This window comes from Silurus meridionalis, chromosome 9 (genome assembly GCF_014805685.1).
Source record: "Silurus meridionalis isolate SWU-2019-XX chromosome 9, ASM1480568v1, whole genome shotgun sequence".
NCBI classification, from domain to species: Eukaryota; Metazoa; Chordata; class Actinopteri; order Siluriformes; family Siluridae; genus Silurus; species Silurus meridionalis.
The window spans coordinates 21251316-21266559 of NC_060892.1; positions in this window are offsets into that span (position 1 = coordinate 21251316).

Here is a 15244-nt window from a genome sequence, read left to right on the forward strand (position 1 = left end):
TTCTACTAAAATTAGTTCTGGAGCATCAATGTGTTTAACTGTCAGAAGTTGTACATCTCCACTGTTTGAAGCATTCCCTGCACTCAGTGTTGCCTTAAACAAGAAGGAGCCTAGCACCAGAACCATCATTTCACGATGGTTTGCAATGTGACTATGACCTGGTAATTCGACACCAAATCTGCAGTGAAAAAAATCACCAGGTCGCCAACTCTTAAGGCCCAACGTGCGCATATGTTCAATTCCAAATCGTCTTCAGCGAGACGCACAGGGGGAAAATTATGCCATACAGTTTTACCACACGGATTTCAGTCGGAGGATGTTAATATTCTGACTTCAAGGCGTGTTTTTTTTTCCGCGTTTGTTATACTCTCAAGGTTTTTCCACACACCTTGCTGGGAGGCATCTGTCAGTACAATTTTCCTCTTTGCAGGCAGAAAACACGCACTGCACCAAATGCCTCAAGGTATGCGTGCACTACACATAATGACACCTGCCTTTGTGAAAAAAATAAAGCATCTCGGAGATATAGGATGTCTGCATGGGGTGAATGTGGCAAATTTACAACCGTATCCGTCTTTGAGAATGCCTTTCGAAGAGCTTTTATTTCTTAATGTAAAATCAGAATCTTTGTCTGAGGGAACAGCTTCTTGCCAGTTGTGCTGATAAAAGAGTACACAATGGGTGCTAATTCTAAAGTAAAAGGGTATGTCACTCTTCTGATGTGAAAGCAGAGAAGTCTGAAAATGTACTAGCAGCAGGTGGCACAGAATATATATATATATATATATATATATATATATATATATATATATATATATATATATATATATATATACATACATACATACATATGCCTCTGCCAATGGAGTCAGAGCCAGCCATGTTCGACTCTCCTTTGCATTAACACTCCTAGGAATATTTAGTACTTCACTGTAAGACTTTGTCTCCCATTGCTTAATTCGTGTTGCCAGTAGGATTCCTCTCCCCATTGCACTTTAAAGTTCTAGCATCATATGCTTTGTGAACTAGTGTGGCAGCTGCCGTGCAGGGCTTCGTCTGCCTGTACTAGTGCTACTCCATCTGCCACTGTAGGCGATATCCATGCTCTTTATCAGCTCACTTCAAAAGCTTATGCCTCTTTCGAGTCAATGTCGACTCATAGCGACTCTGGAGAGAGTTGCCTTACCAAATATGTAGTGTTTGTGGCATCATATGGAAGTAGATTATGTAATTAACTTTGGTTAAACCTTGACAGTTCCTCATATCGAGGGAGTGAATGAATGCATGAATGAAGATATTAATGAATAAATAAATTAAACGAATAAATAAATTAAGAACTATCGTGTGTGTTTCTCAAATGCAGACATTTGTTAAAGTATGCTGAAATAATTAGAACAAATCTTTAAAATGAAATGTTTAATGTTATATTAATAATATATTAGAATATATTGATTACTCATTTTAATCAATATAATAAAAATGTATATTAGATTGATTAATTCTATTTTATCTTTATATATTAAAAAATTTAATTTAAACCTAGCAGGCATTTTATTTTAAATTGACTGAAAAAAAACCTGTTGATGTTAATAATTGACAACGTTAATAAAAAACGACAATAATTTTTTTTTTTTGCATTTCTTCCCCCTAACTGTTCTGAAATTGAACTGACCTGTGACCTAAAAAACTAAGGTACGTACCGAAACGTGAATTTTGTGTACCGTTACACCCCTAAGTTGAAAGTGAAAATATATTTTTGCAGAGCTCTGCCCACTTGCTAGGATGACTATATCATGATTTGTGTTGATCAGCTTCAGTTTCATATCAAGTCAGACTTCATTTTAGTCTGCGGTGCATTTGCTGCTGCTGCTAAGATGCAATTCAGCATTGATCTTCAAAACGCTCAGGTGGCAGGCCATCAGAGCTTTATGGCAGCGTGGGCTCATTATTCAAGCTTAGAGAAGCACTGAGAGTACATCAGTGGCTGACTGGGTGTACAAGCTCATTGCGCTGTTGCATTGCAGTTGCCAACTCCTCTTTGTTCCATCATCATAAGGTGCTCACTCTTGCTGTTTGAGGCCTCTAAACAGCTGTCGTCTGTTTCGCAGTCATGTCTTCTGTTTGCCTTGCTCTTTAGTGCTATCCAGAAGGTTAACAAATCACCTGAAACGTTTATGACGACTTCTTATTGGTTCAGGTTCCCAAAAAAAAATTGGCCATACACTCTCTGACGTGGGCAGGACAAGGCTTGCTTTTAAGTGTGTTATATATCATGAGCCACAGTTTGAAAAGATCTTTAAAATGACAGAGCTGACTAGCGAGAGAGTACTGGATGAAGTACACAAACCATGTAGTTGAGTTAAAGTAGAGATACACTAGATTAAATATTACTCCAGTAAAAGTAAAAGTGCTCCCATTATTCTTTCAATTGAGCAACGGTACAAAAGTATTTGGCTTCAAAAGTACTTAAGTATCCAAAGTTTTATTATTGCTATAATGTTCCTATTATAATTTTTGCCTCTTGCTTAATCAACTCAGTTTATCTAAAAGTAAAGACTGTAATGTTACTCTTAGCGGAAATGTTTTAAATAGAATGATATTAATGAGTCAAACACTGATTGATTTCTATTAAAATGATTATGAGCCCAAAACCTTCTTTTCACCTACTTAGAAAAAATCGTGCAATTAAGACCACGGGTGTTGTGGCAAGTTCGAGTCAGGAGATTCTTCCATCAGTTATTTCTCTCAAAATGTTCTTTTGCTAGTGCTAAGTAGATACCACCAATCGGCTAACAAAACAAGTTGAGCCAGTTACATTTTTATCCACTCAAATAAAAAGGAACAACTGATTTCGCAAAATGTAGTTGAGTAAAAAGTAAAATATTTGAATTTGAAATGTAGTGAAGTTAAAGTAAAAGTCTGCCAAAATGGAAGTACTTTAGTAAAGTACAGATACATGAAAAAGATACTTAAGTACGGTAACAAATTACATTTAAACCATAACTGTTCACCTCTGGTGTCAGGTGACCAATTGGGGGGCAAAAAAGCAAACAAACTTGCAATGGGTAAAACATTTTTATGCTGTAGTTAGGACAAGGCTCTGTAAGAACTTGTAGAATGTGCAATTACGAATTAAAGTGAATTTGTGTCGCGAAGGGTCTGCGTCGCAAAGGGTAAGTCAAATCAGCGTGATTTTTTTGTTATTCGAGAGGATTCATAGAACGTAACATTGAATAACGAGGGTGCACTGTGTATATATATATATATACTGCAAAGTTTATGCATTATGGCAGTATAAATTGCTCTGTTTTACTAAATTATTTACTGCCATTTGTTAAATTATTTACAAATTACAGTATACAACCCCATACTGATCACTATTCTTTAAAACAGCTAGGTAGGCAAGACCATGCCTCAACTTTTCCCCATTTTCAGGTTACGATGGGGTCATTGTAACGCATCTCCATCATAAGTCAGGGACTACCTGTAATAAATTATGGAATAAATTCCTGGCCCTAACTTACTTAAGCTAGTGTTTGACTCATTAATATCAATCTATTAATAGATTTGTGTTCTCATAGTAACATTAGCATTAGAGTCTTTTCACATAAACTGATCTGATTAAGCAACAGTGTTGAGACAAAAATTATAATAGGAATGTGGCTAACATTCAATTCCATTAGAACAAGCAGGTGGGTATGTTTAACAATTGACTACAGGCATGCCAACACAAACAGTATGCCACTTCCCCAACTTCCTCAACAACACAAACATTTTAAAGAGGATGAATAAAAAAAGAAAAGAAAAAGTACTATTAACTAGCTACATTAACCGCTTGGCTGTCTAGCTATTTCACAATACAATTTAATGTTGAGAAAACAGTACCAATTACCAATTAAAGGAAATAGAAAAAAATACATTATTGCTATGATACGTTTCCTGCTTCAGCAATCTTACAAATAAAACTAATTGTTTCCCCACTAACTGTCTACATCAATTCCACTGTAAATACTAACCGTGGAATGCCAAATTGTCTTCTCAGAAAGTATGCACTGATGGACGCAAATGGCTTCCAGGCAACTCCTATTAAACTGTATTGTCTGAAATTAGCACTAAAAGTTAGTGCACCACCCCTAATCGTTTTCTAAAGCGCCATTAATGTACTCAGACACCCATGTAAATTTGTAATAGATAAAGCTCTCATCATTTTTCTTGGAATGCGTTTTTTTTTTTTTATGATTTACTACCGTGATGTTTTTTAAAGGCGCCACAACAGTCTGTTGAAAGCCACATGCTCTGAAAAGAGGCAAAACTACTAATTAGAATGTACCCCAAGCTGTCTAGTGTCTAGTAATGGTGGACCGTAACATAGTAACTGTTATTCGTTACTGTACTTAAGTACCTTTTTCACGTATCTGTACTTTACTGAAGTATTTCTATATGAGGAGATTTCACTTTAATTTTACTACATTTTAAAGTGAAATCACTTTTTACTCAACTACATTTTGCAGAATCAGTCGTTCCTTTTTATTTATGAGTGAATAAAAACTTAACTGGTCCAGCACGCAGCGACCAATCTGTGCCACCAATCTTTGACGAGCACGTGTTCTGTATTGAACTTGTTTTGATTGCCGCTTGGTAGTATCTACTTGCCACAAACATTTCTACAGCAAGCAAGTCCCTATGTTACGATGGTTTGACTAACGATTTTTCAATCGAACCCTGAGTCCTGTCGACTGCTGGCGATAACAAGGGAGATGCGTACATCCTGGCAGTGGCGCAGTTTTCATTTTTTTGTACGATACGATGGGACACTGCCAGGATGTACGCATCTCCCTCCTTGTAAGATGCCTTATTCTTACCAGCAGTTGACAGGTTTCAGTTGTATCCCTGTTAGAGCAGATATTTTGTTTTTGGTGTTTTAAAGCCCAATTTTAGCTCTAGTCTCTCCTTTTTTATCAGTGTCGGCGAACACTACAACTGAACACATCTGGCTCTATCTATCTATCTATCTATCTATCTATCTATCTATCTATCTATCTATCTATCTATCTATCTATCTATCTATCTATCTATCTATCTATCTATCTATCTATCTATCTATCTATCTATCTATCTATCTATCTATCTATCTATCTATCATCTATCTATCTATCTATCTATCTATTCTATCTATCTATCTATCTATCTATCTATCTATTTATTTATTTATTTATTTGTGTACAGTGGAACCTTGATACTCGTGACCTTAACACTTGCGGCCTCGATAGTTGTGCGACTTCCATTTGGAACTAGACTAAGAGTAACTTGCAAAAAATCTGATTTTTGAGAAGCCGCGAGTGGCTCGAACGTCCGGAGTAACATTTCAGAGTTTGTACTAATAAATTACATAAAAAAAAGTATATATATTATTGTATTATTATTTAAAGTAGATAGATAGATAGATAGATAGATAGATAGATAGATAGATACAACTTTATTGTCATTGCATTGTACAGGTTCACAGCAATGAAATGCAGTTTGGCATCTACCAGAAGTGCAAAATGTAGCAAAAGTGCAGATAAATTTGTAGCATATGTACAGCATGTGATATATATGAAAGCATATGTACAGTTAATAAATATAAAGGCTATAACAGTGCAGAGATGTGTGGACATCATTAAGAAGTGCAGAAATGGTTCTAGGGCTATGGCATTGAAGAGGAATGTGTAGAAGTGAAAGGTTACAAGATTATGTCATTTAAGAAGTTAGCAAGCTGAATAAACAGTCTTATATATATATATATATATATATATATATATATATATATATATATATATATATATATATATATATATATATACACACATACACATTATATACACAAATGAATGAAATGAACCTGCTGGTTCTGGTGCGTAAGTTCCTGTATCTCCTTCTTTATGGAAGGAGGTTAAACAGTTTATGACTGGGATGTGAAGAGTCCTTGATAGAGTTGTGAGCTCTGCGCAGACATCTGCTGTGGTGAAGGTGTTCAATGGCTGGTAGTTGGGTGCCAGTGATGCGTTGGGCAGTTTTGACCACACTTTGCAGGGGTTTACGTTCACACACAGTGGAGCCTCCGTACCAAACAGTGAAGGAGTTGGTCAGGATGCTCTTAATGATGCAGCGGTAGAAACTCGTTAAAATCCCTGGGGGAAGATGAGATTTCTTGAGACTTCTTAAGATGTACAGGCGCTGTTGTGCTTTTTTAAACAGGGTTAAAGTGTTCTGCTGCCATGACAAATCCTCCAAGAACTCCCAGGAACTTAAAGCTGGAGACTCGCTCTACCTCAGTTCCAATGATGTTGACTGGTAGATATCTCCTGCTGTTGGATTTCGAAGTCCACAGTGAGCTCTTTAGTTTTTGTGGCGTTGAGGGTCAGGTTGTTGTTGGCACACCATGCTGTCAGATTACGGATCTCTTCCCTGTAGGCCGATTCGTTGTTGTTGTCGATCTGGCCGACCACGGTGGTGTAATCTGCATACTTGATGAAGATGTTGGAGTTATACAGAGGAGCACAATCGTGGGTGAACAGGGAGTAGAGTAGTGGGCTCAGAACACAGCCCTGAAGAATGCCAGTGTTCAGAATGAGGGTTGAGGATACCTGGTTGCCCAACCTAACAGATTGAGGTCTGTTGGTGAGAAAGTCCAGAATCGAAAGTCATTCAGGCATTCGGCAGCTAAGTGCTTAGGCACAGGTATGATGGTTGTGGTCTTCAGGCATGTAGGAACCGTGGCTTGAGCCAGTAACAGGTTGAAAATGTCAGTGACCCGGTATGCCATCCGGGCCAGCTGCCTTGCGTGCATCCACTCTGCTAAACGCTGACTATACGTCTGTTGTTGAGAGTGAAATTGGGCTGTAAGCTGTAAAAGAGTCCGTGGTTGAGGTCAAATATCCTGTGCTTTGATCGAAACGAGCAAAAAATTGATTGAGTTCGTCCGGTTGGAAGGCACTGCTGGTTGGTTGAGCTGTGCGTTTCTAGTCTGTGATGGTCTGAATGCCTTTCCACATGCGTCTGGGGTCAGAGTTGTGGAAGTGCTCTTCTATGTGGAGTTTGAATATAAGTTTTGCTTTCCTGATGCCTCTTTTCAGGTTGGCCCTGGCTCTGTTGTAGTCGTCTACGTTGCCAGATTTAAAGGCAGCATCTCTTGCTTTCAACAGGAGATGGACTTTAGAGTTCATCCAAGGTATCCTGAAACTGCTGCTGTAGAGAAGAAATGGCCCCCTCTGGCCATACTTTTACTGTCCTCACAGCTGGTTTTGCCCGTTTGATCAGTGGTGTGTATTTGATAAAACATTTATGACAATTAATTAAATAAACCATCAATGACAATTAATTCACAATTTTTGTTAAGTTTACAGTACAGTACATTTAATTTTGAGTTACTGGGTCGCAAAGGGTGAGTCAAATCCGTGTGATTTTTTGTTACTCAAAAGGGTTCACAGAACGTAACAATGAATAACAAGGTTGCACTGTTTATGTTTATATATATATATATATATATATATATATATATATATATATATATATATATATATATATATATATATATATAAATACTGTAAAGTTTATGTATTATGGTAGTATAAATTGCTCTGTTTTGCTAAATTACATACCTCCATTTGTTAAATTATTTAGAAATTACAGTATACAACCCCATACTGATCACTATTCATGGGGTCATTGTAATGCTTCTTCATCATAATTCAGGGACAACCTGTAATAAATTATGGAATAAATTCCTGGCTCTAACATACTCAAGCTAGTGTTTGACTCATTAATATCAATCTATTAATATATTTGTGTTCTCATAGTAACCTTAGCATTAGAGTCATTTTACATAAACTGATTTGAGACAAAATTATAATAGGACATTATAGCTGTAATAGATCATAGTACTTTGGATACTTAAGTACATTTGAAGGCAAATGGTTTTGTACTTCTCCTCCAGTGAAAGTATAAATAGGAGCACTCTTACTGGACTAATATTTCACTTTAGTGTATCTTTACACCACATAGAACAGCCTGAATCCATGCTGATAAGGATCAATTTTGGAATTTTGTGGAGCCAAACGTGAGCTGATCATCAAAAGCAAAAAATAAATAAATTAATAAAAAATGGTCTAAAGAAGTGAGAAGGGGCTGATATTGTGCATATATTCACATTATAAATAACTCTGGTATTAACAACCCTAACAGTAGAAATGCATTAAATAAGTCAAAGCAGCAGTGTTAGTTACAGTAGAATAAGGACATGTATAATGAGAGAGAAACTCAGCTGGACTGCAGAGGGTTCTGAAGTGTTGCTGTTTGTGTCCTACGGGAAAGAGCTTTTGTTTTGCCAGTGGAGTCATGCCGTTCACGCTTGGGATTAGTGTTTGAAATTTGGGTGTGAAAATTTCATGAGTTTTTTCTTCTATTTTTCATATCAGCGGATGAAGTGCTTGTCTGTCTCGAGCTCCCTTGCTGAGCAACGAGCAGTCTGTAGGCTGCCAGCTGTTCCCATGCTTGCTGCTGGCAAGACTGTGTGTACCAAGTCTATACCTGATCTGGATCTGTCACTGCATCGTTTCTCTGTTTGCAGCTCAATAAAACTCAAAATTACTCAGAATTGCACTTGCAAACTAATGGTGTAAATGTGTTTTATGAAATGAAGAAGAAGCAGTGCTGCTCTGTGCTCTGCATTAGTGTTGGTTTGATGGTTAGTGAGCCGCAGAACCAGCTATTCTCTGAGTGGCCCTCCGTAAGATGATGCAACAGTTCTCTTGAAATAGTCGTACTTGATCTCTTCTCTGTTTGAGGTTTTCCAGCTGCCCAGACCAAATTTTGTTTACTCCTGATTTCCTGATTATCCTATCAGTTGTAGTTCTTTCTTGTTTGAGAACCATGCTGAAATTCTGATTGATCTGATTGGTTTTGGACCTTGCTCTTTGCTTTTCGTTTGGTTTTATAGCACCATCCTTTGCGCCATGGTTTATGTTGCACTGTAGCTATATATGTATAGAGTGAGTGGGTAAAGCAGAGTGTATCTTGATGCATAGCATCTCCAGGTTACGTATGTTACCCTGGTTTCCAGGGGGAATGAAAGGCTGCATCAACATGCTTTGGGAACACTTCAGCGCCGTGACGTCACGCCCAGGAAGCTATAAAAGCACATAGAATGAAGCCGGCGCTAGCTTTTTAAGGAGAAGGAAGCTCTGCAGGGATGCCGATAGTGTGGCATGTAGATGCAGGATCTTGTTCCCTCAGGGAAACAGGGTAACATATGTAACCTGGACGATATGGGAACGAGAGTCCAATACCGCCAGACTGACCAGTCCCTGCAAAGTGTGTGAGGGCACGGCTAGGTCGAAGGACAGAGGGGCCAGGACTGTGGCACTGTGGCACAGATCCAGCTTGGCAACGGCACACCCTCCATAAGCCCCTCAACTTCTGACTTGCAGAGAGCGCCCCCCCTCCCCAGAGGAAGAGATTCAGAGTGGAATGCTCTCGTCAATTCAATATGGTACAAATAGTTTGCTTTTATTTCTTTGGATCAGACAGACAACAAATCATACATTTACCTATGTGCTTCTGACTTCTACCACATGGCCCTTTCACAAACGCGTTTTTGTAGTGGAAGAAAAAAATGTAATTAAACCAGACGTTCTTTTCCTATTCTGTCTTCAGGAAGATGCAGCTCTACCTCTACCAAGTTAATCTACATTTTGTGTACGAGCAGGAGTGTTGCTGAGAGAATGCGCTTGAGAAACAGTTTAGAGAGGAGAAATCAATGCAAACATCAACTTGTATCCGATGCACACTTTTTTGAATCAATGCATCACATCATTAACTTTTTTTGCCGATGCACTGATGCAAATTGATTAATCTTACCAGCTCTAGTCATTTAGTTTGGGAATTGAGTTTAAGTACGTTTCTTGGTAGTCTTCTTGGTATTTTATTTTTGTGTAGGGAAGTTAGCTAGCTGAAACTAGTTGTTAGTAATAATAATAATAGATTAAACCGACAAATTTAAATGATGCACTAAAGATCAGGTGCTGAGTCAAGAAGTGGTCAGGGGCCCCACAAGACCTGTAAATTCCCAATTCCAATTGGTCAGAACCCGCTGATGATTTTTCTATGACCTATAATGTAACTTCAGCTGCAAGGCAAATGATCGGCTATTAACAGAAGCTACAAAATAAGCATTGCTCTATAGAAGTTTTCTGTAGAGATACATTAATTGAAAGAGAGCCTTCAGTCAGTGTTGGCGCTTTGAGCTAAAGTTTTTCTTTTGAGTTTTATAGCCGTGGGGAAAGTCTTTTGGAGAGAGGACTTTTTGCTCTGTAGTTGCTCAGTTGCTCACGTGCTTTCAGGAGAGAGAGGATAAAAGGGAATAGTGAGGTAACGACACGAGTGCATTTTTAAGGTGAAAGTTTTAAGGTGAAAGTGGAACAAAATGCTTTTGAATGTCTGTTTGAAGCAAACAAGCTTCTCTTTTGCATCGGGCCTATTCACCATCCCACCATTTGTTTGTGGCTATATTATATATTAATCTCTACAAATTTAATATATAGTATCTTTTTTTGTAGCAAGCATATCTTTATTGGCAAAGCTCTTTTACCCTGGTCTCATCAGATCATAACACATATTGCCACATGGCTTAAAAAGCTTGGATGTTCTTTCTTTTTTTTTCTGTGAAAAATGTCTTTCATCTAGCCATGCTAGCTCATCTAGCACCCAATAGCACAGACATGTGAAGAATACAAAGAGAGATTATTGTCACATGCAGGGAGTCACTAGTACTCTTTAGATATTCAGCTATACAGATATACAGCTCCTTTAATGTTGCTGTAGGTCTCTCAGCAGCCGTCCTGATAAAGTTTCTTTTTGTGCTTTTGTTAATTCTGGAGGGTCATCCTGTTCTTGATAATGCCACTGTGGTGCCCCATTTTCTCCACTTGTTGATGATGACCTTCACAGTTCCGTGGTACATCATGTTTTGGAAAGTCTTTTGTGGACATCTGATACATTTCAGCAGCAAGATTCAGGAATGCTTTCTTAGCTTTTTATGAATGTTGATTAGTTGATGTGTATTAAATAATAGTTTATTTGGTTAAGGGATACTAGGGCTATTGAAAAAATTATTTTGAAAAACACAATGTTTATTGTAAACAGCCTCTAATAATGCAAAATGCACTACCTACCTCTTATAACTTTACATGCACTGCCTCCCTCCAATAAATCATCTACACTGACTCCAATATGTCACATGCACTGCCTCCCTCCAATAACGTGACATTCTTGGCCTGCCTCTAACAGCACTGCATGCACTGCCTGCCGTAATAATGTCACATGCATGCCCTGTCTCCAAAAACACATGCAATCCCTCCAATAACACCGCATGCACTTCCCCCTAATAGCCTCACATGCACTCCCTCCAATAACGCCACATGCACTCACTGCAATAACGTTACATGCACTGCCTCTAATAACATCACATGCACTCACTGCAATAACGTTACATGCACTGCCTCTAATAACATCACATGCACTCACTGCAATAACGTTACATGCACCGCCTCTAATAACATCACATGAACTCACTGCAATAACGTCACATGCACTTCCTTCACATGCACTCTCTCCAATAACACCACATGCACTCACTGCAATAATGTTACATGCACCGCCTCTAATAACATCACATGCACTCACTGCAATAACTTCACATGCACTTCCTTCACATGCACTCACTGCAATAACGTTACATGCAACACCTCTAATAACATCACATGCACTCACTGCAATAATGTCACATGCACTCCCTCCACATGCACTCCCTCCAATAACACCACATGCACTCACTGCAATAACGTTACATGCACCGCCTCTAATTACATCACATGCACTCACTGCAATAACGTCACATGCACTCCCTCCACATGCACTCCTGCCAATAATGTCAAAAGCACTCACTGCAATAATGTTGCATGCACTGCCTCCAATAAGATCACATGCACTGCCTCCAATAATGTTAAATGCACTCCCTCCAATAAAGTCACATGCACTGCCTCCAATAATCTCACGTGCACTGCCTCCAATCACGTCATGTGCACTGCCTCCAATCATGTCATGTGCACTGCCTTCCTCCAATAAAGTCACATGCATTGCCTGCCTCCAGTCATATCTTGTGCACTGTCTGCCTTTATTAATGTCACATGTCCCAGTGACGTGATGATGATGAGGCCAGGATAAGTGAACTGTCTAGGATGAACTTGATTGTCTCCTCTCTAGGCATACGCCCCGGCTACACCCTCTGCTTGCTGAAATTAATAGATTGTTGTGTGTGTGTGTGTGTGTGTGTGTGTGTGTGTGTGTGTGTGTGTTTGTGTGTGAATAGATTGCATTTTTGGCCGGGATGTAAAAGATCTGGCTGCGTCACAAATGTGTTCGAGGGCTCTGTGCCATCTTGATCACACGCCACTGAGTGACTCGACTCTCTTCACTAAGCCCAAGAGAGATGGATGGACAGGGGGTGGGAAGGGAAGGGAGCGATACACTTAAAGAAAGACAAGTGAAAAGATGAGGGAAAGTAAAAATGCAGACACAAATTGGCAAAGATGGAGAGAAAAAGACTTAAAGTCAAAGAGGTGGAGGAAAAGTGATGTAGTGAGGTGTAAAGAAAAGGATTCAGACAAAGAGAGCAAGACAGAGATGGGTTAAGATGAAAGAGAGGCTAAAGATTGAGGAATGGAGATGGGGGGAGTAAAAAAAAAATGTGAGAGTGATGGAGACAGAAAAATGAGAGAGAAACAGTGTTCTAATAAGCTTTTCTCTCTCTCGCTAACAGCTCTCCACAATGTTTCTTCTCTGATTTTTCTCATCCCTGGCAAATCATCAGGCAAATCTTTCATCTTCTGCCAGAGAAGTCGCTTTGAAACTGAAGCAGAGCAAAGAAGCCCTGCGCATTTCATGTGTAGAGCTTTGTTGTCGAGAGAGAGAGAGAGAGAGAGAGAGAAAGAGAAAGAGAGCGGAAGGAAGAGAGGCGCTATCCCTCCGTCGCCGCCGATACACGCTAACCCAGACCTCTCTCTCTCACCTGAGGAATGGTGTTCATGCGTAATGATGCGCACCACACACACCAGCACATCTTTGAGTCAATACACTGTACATTCAGAGCAAAAATACCAACAGACATATCAAAAAGGGTGTAACCAAATGATGCATCAGATGGTTCCAAATTAAATAAACACATCATATGGCGCAACCCAGAATATGAGCCATAGTTAACAGGCCACCCCTTTTGTTTTCAGTCGAATGGCTGTTCAGTGTTTCTTGCTCATTATTTGCCAATGATGAATGAATGTGCAGTCACACAGCCGTGCAGTATTTATTTGGTATTCATGTGGGTCAATTTTAAAAATCAATATCACAAACATTTACAGATTTCCTATTGTGATTTTCTGGTTGAAACGTTTGCCTTATTACTCATTAATGTTGTGGTTTATTAATCACACCACATGGAAATTGTTAACTTTTGCATAGTACTCTAAAGCTATCAAGACTTTCTGAATATTTTTTTCTTAAAACATAAACTTCTTGTTTATTTTTTTCTCCAAAATAAATCAGTTGTGGACCATCAAAAGACTCCCTGATTACCTCATTGTTTATAATCTGCTTTAGCATTTTTATCATCACTTTTCCAGAATTCGGCTATAGTGATTTTTTTTATTACTTAAGCGACTCTTTGTAAAACTTGAGAAAATTCATTACTTGAGTTTTTTTTTTTCACTGAATCTTTATCTATGACATTTGTATTATTAGGGGGTTTAATGATACACTGCAATTTAATTCGATTCTCAGTACATTATGAACAAAATTTCATTGAGAAATATGCTGACTGAAAATATTTATTTATTTTTTATAAACAATGCAAAACACTGTCTATTTTTTTGTGTCTGTATGAAACTAATTACCCACCCACCCAATTTTTGTAGTAGACAAAACCACCCAAGGAACAAGATTAATTAAAACACCATTTCAGTGACAGAACTATAATGTTCTTTCGGGAATAGAGTTCCAAAGTTGGCTAAAATTCCTGAAAATAATGTTTTTTATTCTGGCTCTGCAGAACACAGCAATACGTGACTGCTATCATTTGAAAGTTATGGAATATCTCATTTTAATGGGTATAATGTGATCATGTAATCATAAATAATAAGCGTATAACATATATATAAATTCATCAGGCTGTTTAGGGATAAAAATACATATGTTTAGTTAAAATACAAAGCTTTTTTTTTCTTCTTAAAAGCTAAACTGTGAAAATAAGTGTCTATTTAAATATTTGAACAAATATGGTGAGTCTCATATGAGACAGATATCAGTATAGTGAAAATTTTCTCACACTGAAACAATTCATTAAGACATTACTGTGGTGTGCTAGAAACTCAGGCATTTCCATCAATAATGTGAAATTATGGATTTATCCCTGTAAAATTGTAGTTCCATTGGTTGAGTTAGACCTTTATTTAAAAAAATGCCTGTTTGTAATACAAATAATTGAGTATTAATTAAACGGGTTTTTCAGTTCAGTCTACAGTAGCTGACAGTACAAGTGAAAGTGGAGAGATACAGTAGAGATGTATTAGTTCCTGTGATTTCAGTTGATATTCTAAAGCAGGAGCGGAAGAAAAACACAGGTCATTTACTTATTACATTTTTCAGATGATTGTATGTCCAAGTTGTACCTTCTGTAAAATCCTAAATTTGCAACCTGCTGGTCAGTGAGCACTTTAAGTGCAAATCTAGCCAATAAAATGGCTTTATTACAGGGTTATTGCATTTCTCACAGTGGGGTCTCTCAGTATCTCCGTGTGTATCCATGTGTTTGTCAGTATGTGGTGTGTATAGTATGTGGGTGGACTGATAAAGGCAGCGGAATCACTCAGACCTTTGTGCTCGATCAGCCCTGGAACCAGTGCTAGATCAAAGCCTCCGCATGTTGACTCGAGCTCAGAGGCATAATGATGAATATTCGACTTGATGAGACGGCGAGAGCGTACATTGATTTTTCGCCTTTCCTGACTACATATGGTGTAGACACAACAATTAGTAAATCTAAAACGCTTGAATGAAGGAACTGGTGCCACTTTACCACCGACGCAGCACTGCTTAGCTTTCTCGCGTCCACCAACTGAGAGGCGTAACATTATGACGTGTCAGATCGCTAATGCAT